We start from the raw sequence: 13053 nt of genomic DNA on the forward strand, positions 1-13053 counted from the left end.
GGCTAGAGTAGAGATAGTGCTCGGGGCTATGAGCTAGAGTAGAGATAGTGTTAGGGGTTGGCACTAGAGTAGAGATAGTGCTAGGGGTTAGGAGCTAGAGTAGAGATAGTGCTAGGCTAGGAGCTAGAGTAGAGATAGTGCTAGGAGCTAGAGTAGAGATAGTGCTAGGAGCTAGAGTAGAGATAGTGCTAGGGGCTAGAGTAGAGATAGTGCTAGGGGCTAGAGTAGAGATAGTGCTCGGGGCTATGAGCTAGAGTAGAGATAGTGTTAGGGGTTGGCACTAGAGTAGAGATAGTGCTAGTGGTTAGGAGCTAGAGTAGAGATAGTGCTAGGCTATGAGCTAGAGTAGAGATAGTGCTAGGAGCTAGAGTAGAGATAGTGCTAGGGGCTAGAGTAGAGATAGTGCTAGGGGCTAGAGTAGAGATAGGGCTAGGAGCTAGAGTAGAGATAGTGCGAGGGGTTAGGAGCAAGAGTAGAGATAGTGCTGGGGGTTAGGAGCTAGAGTAGAGATAGTGCTTGGGGCTAGGAGCTAGAGTAGAGATAGTGGTAGGGGATAGGAACTAGAGTAAATATAATGCTAGGGGTTATGGAGCTAGAGTAGAGATTGTGCTAGGGGCTAGGCACTAGAGAAAATACTGGTACAGGAGCTGAGGAGAGTAAGTGAGTGAAGACTGACCCCTGCTGGTGGAAAGAATGAGTTGCATCTGTCATGGAAATGTTCTGTGTCCCACACCAGGGAATAAGGCCACTCTGTTGTTCATTATATCAAACCCATTCACAAAATCATGAAATCATGTGATTAATGGATACAGAAAAAGCACTAGTTTTATCTTCAGTCTATTTATGCTGTATAAACACAATTTCACGTCTGTTTTTTTTGTAGAGTTTTATAAGTTTTGTTGACTCTGTATTAGTTAAATTGACATTTTTATACAGTTACAAATATATAAATATGAATCAATCAAAGAAGCTAGATAAGGATAAGTATGACTTGCTCAATTTATAAGACACATTCACTGTCCTATTTCTGTGTATTTCGTCACATCTTTCTGTGATGTATAATGCATGACCAAGCAAGTCAGATGATCAGTGGTCACCACTTTCCATGAGTCCCATTCACTAGACTTTCACCGCTCTTCGCCCTGATTGGTCCGTGAAACAACGACAATTCACCACAGTCAACCAGTGAAATGTGCTTTCCCTATGCAAACCCCTCGCACCACCATAGGGATGACGTCACGGTTCCCACACAACCGAGAGATACGCACTAAGTTTTAAGACGAGGTGGTCGTTCAGTGCGGTAAAAAAAAGGACAAGAAATTAGCAATATAAATCACGCCGAAGAGTTTTTTTTTGAAGAGGAGCTTGACTGTCTGTTGATAAGGGATATCATTTCTCTTAAGGTAGGTGATATTATTTTATTGAGCACCATATGTCTGTGAACATTGCCTAACTCGAAGTTGCGGACTGTTGGACAATTGCAACCCGACATCGTTGTTCTTGGGCTGTGGCCCTGTGCAGGTGTTGTATCATTCCATCATTGTCTTGTTGTAGCGAGCACGCAGTGGTCTGTTTCTCCGGAAGCATTGTATCCAACAATACTTTTTGATATAAATTGCCACTATTGAATGTGAAAGGGAGAAAGTCGTGTCGGACATATCATTAGCTATGATAGAATTTGTGATACAATGACTTCTTTTTATTTAGGCCACTTTAAAAATGTTAAGCTATCATAGCAAATCAACTATAGGTCTATCAAAATACGACGCTGTAGAAAAAAATGGTATAAAGCAGTTAGTTGTTGATAAAGCCGAAGATGCGAGTAAAGTGTTTTGTTCCATTAATATGTCATCAATGCAACGACACTGTAGGCTAACATGAGACCCTCCAACAACGCTGTAGAGACGCCTGATAATAGACTATTACACAGCAAAGCCTTATACATTTAGCCTATAAAGGACGTGGCAGGAAAAATAAACCTAATTGAGAGCGTATTTTAGACTATCAATCGCACAATGTTGAAATATCATCCCAGTTCTTTCCATTTCAACAGTCATCTCTTGATGAGTGTGATCTATGCCCCAGCCGGCTGTGGTTCTACTAGACCTAGTTCACTATTATAACCCTGGACATTTACTCATTTAGGAATGGGATCTTATTGTGTTAGAGAAGTATGTTCCATTCTCTCACCATATACTGGAACCAAACACTCACAGTGTAATCCTGGAACCATACATTAGGGTTGGGCTGTATCCAGAATGTCGTCATACTGTCCTTCTGTCATACCAAGATAAATGCTATTACCGGTTTAGTACACAAGGGGGTGCTAAAAGAGGAAAGAAATCGCATTGGGCGTCTACCAGAATGCTAATAAAATAAGCACAAGTAATAGCGCATTTCAATGGAGGCTGCTAACTACATATGCTAATGAGCACAAACAAAAATAAACAAATTGCAAAGACAGGCAATCCAGCTCATAAAGTTATAAACTCAGCAAAAAAAGAAACGTCCCTTTTTCAGGACCCTGTCTTTCAAAGATAATTCGAAAAAATCCAAATAACTTCACAGATCTTCATTGTAAAGGGTTTAAACACTGTTTCTCATGCTTGTTCAATGAACCATACACAGTTAATGAACATGCACCAGTGGAACGGTTTTTAAGACACTAACAGCTTGCAGACGGTAGGCAATTAAGGTCAAAGTTATGAAAACTTAGGACACTAAAGAGGCCTTTCTACTGACTCTGAAAAACACCAAAAGAAAGATGCCCGGGGTCCCTGCTCATCTGCTTGAACGTGCCTTAGGCATGCTGCAAGGATACATGAGGACTGCAGATGTGGCCAGAGCAATAAATTGCAATGTTTGTACTTTGAGATGCCTAAGACAGTGCTACAGGGAGACAGGACGGACAACTGATCATCCTCACAGTGGCAGACCACGTGTAACAACACCTGCGGGACAGGTACAGGATGGCAACAACAACTGCCCGAGTTATAACAGAAACACACAATCCCTCCATCAGTGCTCAGACTGTCCACAATAGGCTGAGAGAGGCTGGACTGAGGTCCTGTAGGCCTACTGTAAGGCAGGTCCTCACCAGAAATAACCGGTAACAATGTTGCCTATGAGCACAAACCCACCGTTGCTGGACCATACAGGACTGGCAAAAAGTGATCTTCACTCACGAGTTGCGGTTTTGTCTCACCAGGGGTGATGGTTGGATTTGCGTTTATCGTCGAAGGAATGAGCGTTACACCGAGGCCTGTACTCTGGAGCGGGATCGATTTGGAGGTGTAAGGTCCGTCATGGTCTGTTGTCATTGCAGGCAATCTCAACGCTGTGCGTTACAGGGAAGATATTCTCCCTCATGTAGTACCTTTCCTGCAGGCTCATCCCGACAGGACCCTCCAGCATGATAATGCCACCAGCCATACTGCTCGTTCTGTGCGTGATTTCCCGCAAGACAGGAATGTCAGTGTTCTGCCGTGGCTAGTGAAGAGCCCGGATCTCAATCCCATTGAGCACGTCTGAGACCTGTTGAATCGGAGGGTGAGGGCTAGGGCCATTCCCCCCAGAAATGTCTGGGAACTTGCATGTGCCTTAGTGGAAGAGTGGGGTAACATCTCACAGCAAGAACTGGCAAATCTGGTGTAGTCCACGAGGAGGAGATGCACTGCAGTACTTAATGCAGCTGGTGGCCACACCAGATACTGATTGTTACTTTTGATTTTGACCCCCCTTTGTTCAGGGACACGTTATTCAATTTCTGTTAATCACATGTCTGTGGAACTTGTTCAGTTTATGTCTGTTGTTGAATCTTGTTATGTTCATACAAATATTTCCACATTTTAAATTTGCTGAAACTAAACGCAGTTGACAGTGAGATGACGTTTCTTTTTTTGCTGAGTTTACATGTATAGGTAGGAGCTACTGAATGTCATTTTTGGTGAGTTTGGACATTTACAAGCGAATGTGAACGAGAGACATTGTGCTAATGAACAAAGTTTTGATGCATGCTTGTCTGAAGGAAGAACAGCATGAGGACAGGAGCAGCATGTGTAGGCTACACACTGTCTGTGTGTAGTCGCTAGGGCAGAGCTCTGCTCGGAGATGAGGGGAGGGGAGAAAAAAATGCAAGGAAATCAAGACGGTGGCAGCTGTACAAATAACTAATCTAAAGAGCTTTGACTTTGCCAACACGGCAGAAAGCTAACACAATATGAAGTCACCATATTAATTCAGCCACTTACTTAGATTAACTAGCAAGTTAAACTTAGGGGTCTCATTAATGCAGGAAAAAAAGATTAAACACATAAGAAATATGTTGCTGTGTTTTGTAAACACAAAATGCTTCTTATTGTAATTTTAGCTTGGCATCAGACTAATTGTCACGTTCTGACCTTAGTTCCTTTGTTTTGTCTTTTGTTTTAGTATGGTCAGGGCGTGAGTTGGGTGGGTTGTCTATGTTAGTTTTTCTATGATTTTCTATTTCTGTGTTTGGCCTGGTATGGTTCTCAATCAGAGGCAGCTGTCAATCGTTTTCCCTGATTGAGAACCATATTTAGGTAGCCTGTTTTCGGTTGTGTTTTGTGGGTGGTTGTTTTCAGTCTTTGTGTGTCTACACCAGACAGAACTGTTCCTGTTGTTGTTTTGTTATTCAGTGTTCAGTTTACTTTATTAAAAAGATGAACACGTACAACGCTGCGCATTGGTCCTCACCTTCTTCCACCGACAGCCGTTACAGAACCACCCACCAACCAAGGACCAAGCAGCGTGGTATCAGGCAGCAGCGAGATCTGGACAATGTCACAACTTGGGACGAGATAGACAGGTGGTCGGTCGACCCAGGGAGAGTGCCGGAGCCCGTCTGGGATTCTCTGGAACAGTGTGAGGAGGGATACCGGCGAATGGAGTTGGCACGGCGATCAAGGAATTCCGAGAGGCAGTCCCAAAAATGTCTTGGGGGGTGGCACACGGGGAGTGTGGCGAAGTCAGGTAGGAGACCTGCGCAAACTCCTCGTGCTTACCGTGGAGAAAGATGGACCGGGCAGGCACCGTGTTATGCCGTGAGGCGCACGGTGTCCCCGGTGCGTGTGCATATCCCGGTGTGGTACATTGCAGCGCCTCATATTGGCCGGGCTAGAGTGGGCATCGAGCCAGGTGCCATGAAGCCGGCTCAGCGCATCTGGTCTCCAGTGCATCTCCTCGGGCCGGTGTACATGGCACCAGCCCTACGCATGGTGTCCCCGGTTCGCCAGCACAGCCCAGTGCGGGCTATTCCACCTCGCCGCACTGGCCTGGCTACGGGGAGCATTCAGCCAGGTAGGGTTGGGCAGGCTCGGTTCTCGAGACCTCCAGTGCGCCTCCACGGTCCGGTCTATGTCACAACTTGGGACGAGATAGACAGGTGGTCGGTCGACCCAGGGAGAGTGCCGGAGCCCGTCTGGGATTCTCTGGAACAGTGTGAGGAGGGATACCGGCGAATGGAGTTGGCACGGCGATCAAGGAATTCCGAGAGGCAGTCCCAAAAATGTCTTGGGGGGTGGCACACGCCTCCACGGTCCGGTCTATCCGGTGCCACCTCCACGCACCTGCCCTCTGGTGGCAGCCCCCCGCACCAGGCTGTCTCTCCGTCTCCTTCCTACAGGTGCTCCCGCCTGTCCAGCGCTGTCAGAGTCTTCCTGCTACCCAGCGCTGTCAGCCCCCCGCACCAGGCTGTCTCTCCGTCTCCTTCCTACAGGTGCTCCCGCCTGTCCAGCGCTGTCAGAGTCTTCCTGCTACCCAGCGCTGTCAGAGTCTCCCGTCTGTCCTGATCTGCCAGAGTCTCCCGTCTGTCCTGATCTGCCAGAGTCTCCCGTCTGTCCTGATCTGCCAGAGTCTCCCGTCTGTCCTGATCTGCCAGAGTCTCCCGTCTGTCCTGATCTGCCAGAGTCTCCCGTCTGTCCTGATCTGCCAGAGTCTCCCGTCTGTCCTGATCTGCCAGAGTCGCCCGTCTGTCCTGATCTGCCAGAACCGCCCGTCTGTCCTGATCTGCCAGAGCCGCCCGTCTGTCCTGATCTGCCAGAGCCGCCCGTGTGTCCTGATCTGCCAGAGCCGCCCGTGTGTCCTGATCTGCCAGAGCCGCCCGTGTGTCCTGATCTGCCAGAGCCGCCCGTGTGTCCTGATCTGCCAGAGCCGCCCGTGTGTCCTGATCTGCCAGAGCCGCCCGTCTGTCCTGATCTGCCAGAGCCGCCCGTCTGTCCTGAGCTGCCAGAGCCGCCCGTCTGTCCTGAGCTGCCAGAGCCGCCCGTCTGTCCTGAGCTGCCAGAGCCGCCCGTCTGTCCTGAGCTGCCAGAGCCGCCCGTCTGTCCTGAGCTGCCAGAGCCGTCAGTCAGCCAGGAGCTGCCAGAGCCGCCACCGCGGACAGACACCCACCCAGACCCTCCCCTATAGGTTTAGGTTTTGCGGCTGGAGTCCGCACCTTTGGGGGGGTACTGTCACGTTCTGACCTTAGTTCCTTTGTTTTGTCTTTTGTTTTAGTATGGTCAGGGCGTGAGTTGGGTGGGTTGTCTGTTAGTTTTTCTATGATTTTCTATTTCTGTGTTTGGCCTGGTATGGTTCTCAATCAGAGGCAGCTGTTAATCGTTTTCCCTGATTGAGAACCATATTTAGGTAGCCTGTTTTCGATTGTGTTTTGTGGGTGGTTGTTTTCAGTCTTTGTGTGTCTACACCAGACATAACTGTTCCTGTTGTTGTTTTGTTATTCAGTGTTCAGTTTACTTTATTAAAAAGATGAACACGTACCACGCTGTGCATTGGTCCTCACCTTCTTCCACCGACAGCCGTTACACTAATGTTGTGCTTCAGTTACACTTCTCCACTCGGATTCAGGAACTGGCATTCTGTCAGCTGACAGACTGATGTGTAGATTATTTTCTCCGGTACTTTTCTCTGCTTAACCAGCCTCTTTTTCTCTGCGTAACCAGCCTCCTTTTCTCTAGTATAATGTAAGATTAACTTTAAACAAAACATAGCTAGCTACATTCTTTCTGTGATAAACATAAATATGATGGCCATGCATCGTTTTTGCAGAAAAGACATGGCTTTTTTCATTGTAAGCTCATTTACTTGTGTGTCTGCCAGCCAAATAGAGTTGCACTTCTGTTGTCATCTGATGAAAACAAAGCTATTTTCTGCTGAATGTGTTGCATTATTTCCTGTGAAGGAAAACTAGATGTTCCTACAGAAGAGTATTATTACTGAGAGCTCAAGAGGTATGTTTAGATATTCAGAAAAATAAACATATATATTTTTTTATTTTTACATAGAACTAAGTATAATGACTATGGCTCTAGATTACAGGATAAGGCTGTTTCAAGTGTGTGAAAAATTCTAAATTCTCCAATTTACAGACTGGGCATAACCCCCTCTGGACCACCTACCAGCCATCCTCATGTACTTTGTGCCCCCTCAGATTTTTGGAGTGCATGACGCCCCTGTGTGTCGGCCTAATTTATTGAATAGAAACAAAGAACAGCACTGCATATATAATGTAATTGTGTTTTGGTTCTTAACCACACATTTTGAACAAAAATCATTCTTCTGTAGGAAAAATTTGTAGAATAAAGTCAACATTTTAAAATGAAGTCACAGGTATATTTGAAGATTAAAGTATGGGATAACTGCATGTCTCCATGTCCCTTTCTGTGTGCTCGCCACCATTGAAATGCCTCAGTTAGAAGACTGGTGAAACTATACTTTAGAATTGGCTTCAGTAAGAAGGAACTCCTTGCTGTTTTAGCACATAATAACCATATTATTATAATCATTAGGAGGACCTGGAAGAGGTTGTGCCACAGATCGGGTCTTTTCAGGAGGAATCACACAGACTGGATGAGGTATTTCATCCAAGTAAGTGTGGCTACATACATAGGTAGAGAGGTGTGTGTGTGTGTGTGTGTGTGTGTGTGTGTGGTAGAGGGGGGGTGTCTCTATCGCACTCGTTCACACATGGGTCACTGCACTGCGCGCACACACACGGTATCCCCAAAGCAATACCGTTTTATTGGCCATGGTGCATTGTCAGAATGTGAAGAGAGTCCCTGTCATCAGTCCCTGTCATCAGTCCCTGTCATCACGCTAAAATGTTGTCCTCAATCCCCTGCGTATGCCAACACCTTGTATAGTATTTTAGAGAGAACAGCGAGGCCAGCAGCCTACATGTCCTCAATCCCCTGCGTATGCCAACACCTTGTATAGTATTTTAGAGAGAACAGCGAGGCCAGCAGCCTACATGTCAGAATGATAGGTTAACCCTGTGTGTGATGGTATGGTGTTTTATGTACCATTCCAGTGCAGTAACCTCATAGGCCTGTGTGTATTATCTTGTGAATGTAAGCTATGGATTGCGTGGAGAAGAATATCGCTTCCCTGTCAGGTTCATGGGCTGCTTCCAAACCCCTGTCATGTACTTTGCATAGCCATGGGGCAGGGGGACAGGGGTTTGGCTAAAGCCCCGTCTGAAACCGCAATAATACGGTCCATTATTCTAACCTAACAGGTCTAGCCACTAGCCTCTATAAGGTCAACCAGCGGCTGCCTAAATTAGCACCATAACTGAGATGATGCCCTGTTGTGGGATAACCTATGTATTCTTCATTCCTCCCATCCTTGAACACATAGGCGATAGAAAGGAGATATTATGCTAGGCTACCAACCAAGTCATGTCAGATCAGTGATTATTTATGTATAGCCTATGTAATAGAGGTCTTCATGGGTCCAAAAAGTTGGACACGATCTGAAATGGACCTGGGGCTTTCCCACCTGGACTCGATATGCATAAAACATGTTTTATAGAGACCCGTTCCGAACGGACACGAGGACCACCAGACACGTTGTGAATAAACCTGGTCGGATCCAGAACCCATCCCATCCCAGTGAGGGAAGCAGCAGAAAATTATTTTTTTGAAACTACTTTATTAACCGGAGCTGATAAAGCGTGAGAGGAGGGAGAGAGGTGCCACTCTAGCAGGTGGGGGAGGGGGAGCAGGGAGGTGGCAGGTGGGGGAGGGATCGAGAGGTGCCACTCTAGCAGGTGGGGGAGGGGGAGCCGGGAGGAGGGAGGGAGAGAGGTGCCACTCTAGCAGGTGGGGGAGGGGGAGCAGGGAGGAGGGAGGGAGAGAGGTGCCACTCTAGCAGGTGGGGGAGGGATCAGGGAGGAGGGAGGGAGAGAGGTGCCACTCTACTCTGACCGAGTGACATGGGGAGGAGGGAGAGAGGTGCCACTCTAGCAGGTGGGGGAGGGATCGTACTCTGACCGAGTGACATGGGGAGGAGGGAGAGAGGTGCCACTCTAGCAGGTGGGGGAGGGATCGTACTCTGACCGAGTGACATGGGGAGGAGGGAGAGAGGTGCCACTCTAGCAGGTGGGGGAGGGATCGTACTCTGACCGAGTGACATGGGGAGGAGGGAGAGAGGTGTCACTCTAGCAGGTGGGGGAGGGGGAGCAGGGAGGAGGGAGGGAGAGAGGTGCCACTCTAGCAGGTGGGGGAGGGGGAGCAGGGAGGGGGGAGGGATCCTACTCTGACCGAGTGACATGGGGAGGAGGGAGAGAGGTGCCACTCTAGCAGGTGGGGGAGGGATCGTACTCTGACCGAGTGACATGGGGAGGAGGGAGAGAGGTGTCACTCTAGCAGGTGGGGGAGGGATCGTACTCTGACCGAGTGACATGGGGAGGAGGGAGGAGGGAAGGAGAGAGGTGCCACTCTAGCAGGTGGGGGAGGGGGAGCAGGGAGGAGGGAGGGAGAGAGGTGCCACTCTAGCAGGTGGGGGAGGGATCGTACTCTGACCGAGTGACATGGGGAGGAGGGAGAGAGGTGTCACTCTAGCAGGTGGGGGAGGGATCGTACTCTGACCGAGTGACATGGGGAGGAGGGAGAGAGGTGCCACTCTAGCAGGTGGGGGAGGGATCCTACTCTGACCGAGTGACATGGGGAGGAGGGAGAGAGGTGCCACTCTAGCAGGTGGGGGAGGGAACGTACTCTGACCGAGTGACATGGGGAGGAGGGAGAGAGGTGCCACTCTAGCAGGTGGGGGAGGGAACGTACTCTGAGCGAGTGACATGGGGAGCAGGGAGGAGGGAGGGAGAGAGGTGCCACTCTAGCAGGTGGGGGAGGGGGAGCAGGGAGGAGGGAGGGAGAGAGGTGCCACTAGCAGGTGGGGGAGGGGGAGCAGGGAGGAGGGAGGGAGAGAGGTGCCACTCTAGCATGTGGGGGAGGGGGAGCAGGGAGGAGGGAGGGAGAGAGGTGCCACTCTAGCAGGTGGGGGAGGGGGAGCAGGGAGGAGGGAGGGAGAGAGGTGCCACTCTAGCAGGTGGGGGAGGGGGAGCAGGGAGGAGGGAGGGAGAGAGGTGCCACTCTAGCAGGTGGGGGAGGGGGAGCAGGGAGGAGGGAGGGAGAGAGGTGCCACTAGCAGGTGGGGGAAAGGGAGCAGGGAGGAGGGAGGGAGAGAGGTGCCACTCTAGCAGGTGGGGGAGGGGGAGCAGGGAGGAGGGAGGGAGAGAGGTGCCACTCTAGCAGGTGGGGGAAAGGGAGCAGGGAGGAGGGAGGGAGAGAGGTGCCACTCTAGCAGGTGGGGGAAAGGGAGCAGGGAGTAGGGAGGGAGAGAGGTGCCACTCTAGCAGGTGGGGGAGGGGGAGCAGGGAGGAGGGAGGGAGAGAGGTGCCACTCTAGCAGGTGGGGGAAAGGGAGCAGGGAGGAGGGAGGGAGAGAGGTGCCACTCTAGCAGGTGGGGGAAAGGGAGCAGGGAGGAGGGAGGGAGAGAGGTGCCACTCTAGCAGGTGGGGGAAAGGGAGCAGGGAGGAGGGAGGGAGAGAGGTGCCACTCTAGCAGGTGGGGGAAAGGGAGCAGGGAGGAGGGAGGGAGAGAGGTGCCACTCTAGCAGGTGGGGGAAAGGGAGCAGGGAGGAGGGAGGGAGAGAGGTGCCACTCTAGCAGGTGGGGGAAATAGAGCAGGGAGGAGGGAGGGAGAGAGGTGCCACTCTAGCAGGTGGGGGAAAGGGAGCAGGGAGGAGGGAGGGAGAGAGGTGCCACTCTAGCAGGTGGGGGAGGGATCGTACTCTGAGCGAGTGACATGGGGAGGAGGGAGAGAGGTGCCACTCTAGCAGGTGGGGGAGGGATCGTACTCTGAGCGAGTGACATGGGGAGGAGGGAGGAGGAGGGAGAGAGGTGCCACTCTAGCAGGCGGGGGAGGGATCGTACTCTGAGCGAGTGACATGGGGAGGAGGGAGGAGGGAGAGAGAGGCACCAAGCCGACTCACGCTATAGTAGACTAATAACTTCCATAGCTAAGTTATTTATCATCAAATATGATTATGTAGTACCTGTCTTGACTGCATGAAACTGGAACGAGAAGCTAGTTAAGCCAGCTAACGTTAGCTAGCTAGGCTAATTGAGGCTGAAATGCATGTGCTTTCGCATCCTACAGTTACAAATAACAACAACTCCATTCAGAATATTAAGTAGCAGCCTCCCTGTTGGCTCCTGTGCATTGTAGACTATCCTTCTCCTTTAACTTTTAATTCCATCATTTTAAACCCTTCTTCCATTGATTAGATATCTCCTAACTCTTGCCACACAAGGAGCAAGGCTCTATGTCTGTAGCCTATTGCCGCCTTGATGACTTGTGATTGGCCAGCAGCAAGCTACACGTCCTACGCTCCTCTCCAAAGCAAGAGCAGCAGCAGCACTATAAATGATCTCTCTCTCTCTCTCTACTGCAGCAGTGACGTTCGGAAATGCACGGGCCATTCCGGACAAGTCAGTTAAAATTACACATACCTGAGACCCGTGACAACCAGATTCAACCCAGATCAGTGACATGGGACATCAGCTTGACATAGGACATACACACACAGCCCCCGGTCCCCAGGATCCCACATTGATTTGTTTTATTTAGTGTGCTCACATAGCCTGTAGTCGTTAGGAGGCCATGAGGGGGAAATCCTACCCCTAGTAAAGCACCATGGGTAAAGTCATTAATAGTTGCCATTATGCACCGATTTCGCCTAGGCTACTCAGCAGAATGTTGTAGCAAATTCACAGGGCAGACTGACAGAGACTCAACCCCAGGTCTCTTCTCATTCAGTGACAGACTCAACCCCAGGTCTCTTCTCATTCAGTGACAGACTCAACCCCAGGTCTCTTCTCATTCAGTGACAGACTCAACCCCAGGTCTCTTCTCATTCAGTGACAGACTCAACCCCAGGTCTCTTCTCATTCAGTGACTGACAGGGACTCAACCCCAGGTCTCTTCTCATTCAGTGACTGACAGGGACTCAACCCCAGGTCTCTTCTCATTCAGTGACAGACTCAACCCCAGGTCTCTTCTCATTCAGTGACTGACAGAGACTCAACCCCAGGTCTCTTCTCATTCAGTGACTGACAGAGACTCAACCCCAGGTCTCTTCTCATTCAGTGACAGACTCAACCCCAGGTCTCTTCTCATTCAGTGACTGACAGAGTCTCAACCCCAGGTCTCTTCTCATTCAGTGACTGACTCAACCCCAGGTCTCTTCTCATTCAGTGACTGACAGGGACTCAACCCCAGGTCTCTTCTCATTCAGTGACTGACAGACTCAACCCCAGGTCTCTTCTCATTCAGTGACTGACAGAGACTCAACCCCAGGTCTCTTCTCATTCAGTGACTGACAGGGACTCAACCCCAGGTCTCTTCTCATTCAGTGACTGACAGGGACTCAACCTCAGGTCTCTTCTCATTCAGTGACTGACAGGGACTCAACCCCAGGTCTTTTCTCATTCAGTGACTGACAGAGACTCAACCCCAGGTCTTTTCTCATTCAGTGGCTGACACAATCCCAGGTCTCTTCTCATTCAGTGACTGACTCAACCCCAGGTCTCTTCTCATTCAGTGGCTGACAGGGACTCAACCCCAGGTCTTTTCTCATTCAGTGACAGACAGGGACTCAACCCCAGGTCTTTTCTCATTCAGTGACTGACAGGTACTCAACCCCAGGTCTTTTCTCATTCAGTGACAGACTCAACCCCAGGTATTTTCT

General features: G+C 49.9%; 1 protein-coding gene across 1 annotated transcript in view; it reads left to right on the forward strand.

Annotated features, from left to right (window-relative positions):
• The first annotated feature begins 1088 nt into the window (after window positions 1–1088).
• Window positions 1089–13053, forward strand: part of LOC139390942 (cysteine-rich and transmembrane domain-containing protein 1-like) — a 29265-nt gene continuing 17300 nt past the window's right edge. The window contains exon 1 of the mRNA XM_071138371.1: window positions 1089–1403. The gene's annotated coding sequence lies outside the window, so the exon portion shown is untranslated. The remainder of the gene's footprint in view (window positions 1404–13053) is intronic.

The sequence above is a fragment of the Oncorhynchus clarkii genome, chromosome 31 (genome assembly GCF_045791955.1).
Source record: "Oncorhynchus clarkii lewisi isolate Uvic-CL-2024 chromosome 31, UVic_Ocla_1.0, whole genome shotgun sequence".
NCBI classification, from domain to species: Eukaryota; Metazoa; Chordata; class Actinopteri; order Salmoniformes; family Salmonidae; genus Oncorhynchus; species Oncorhynchus clarkii.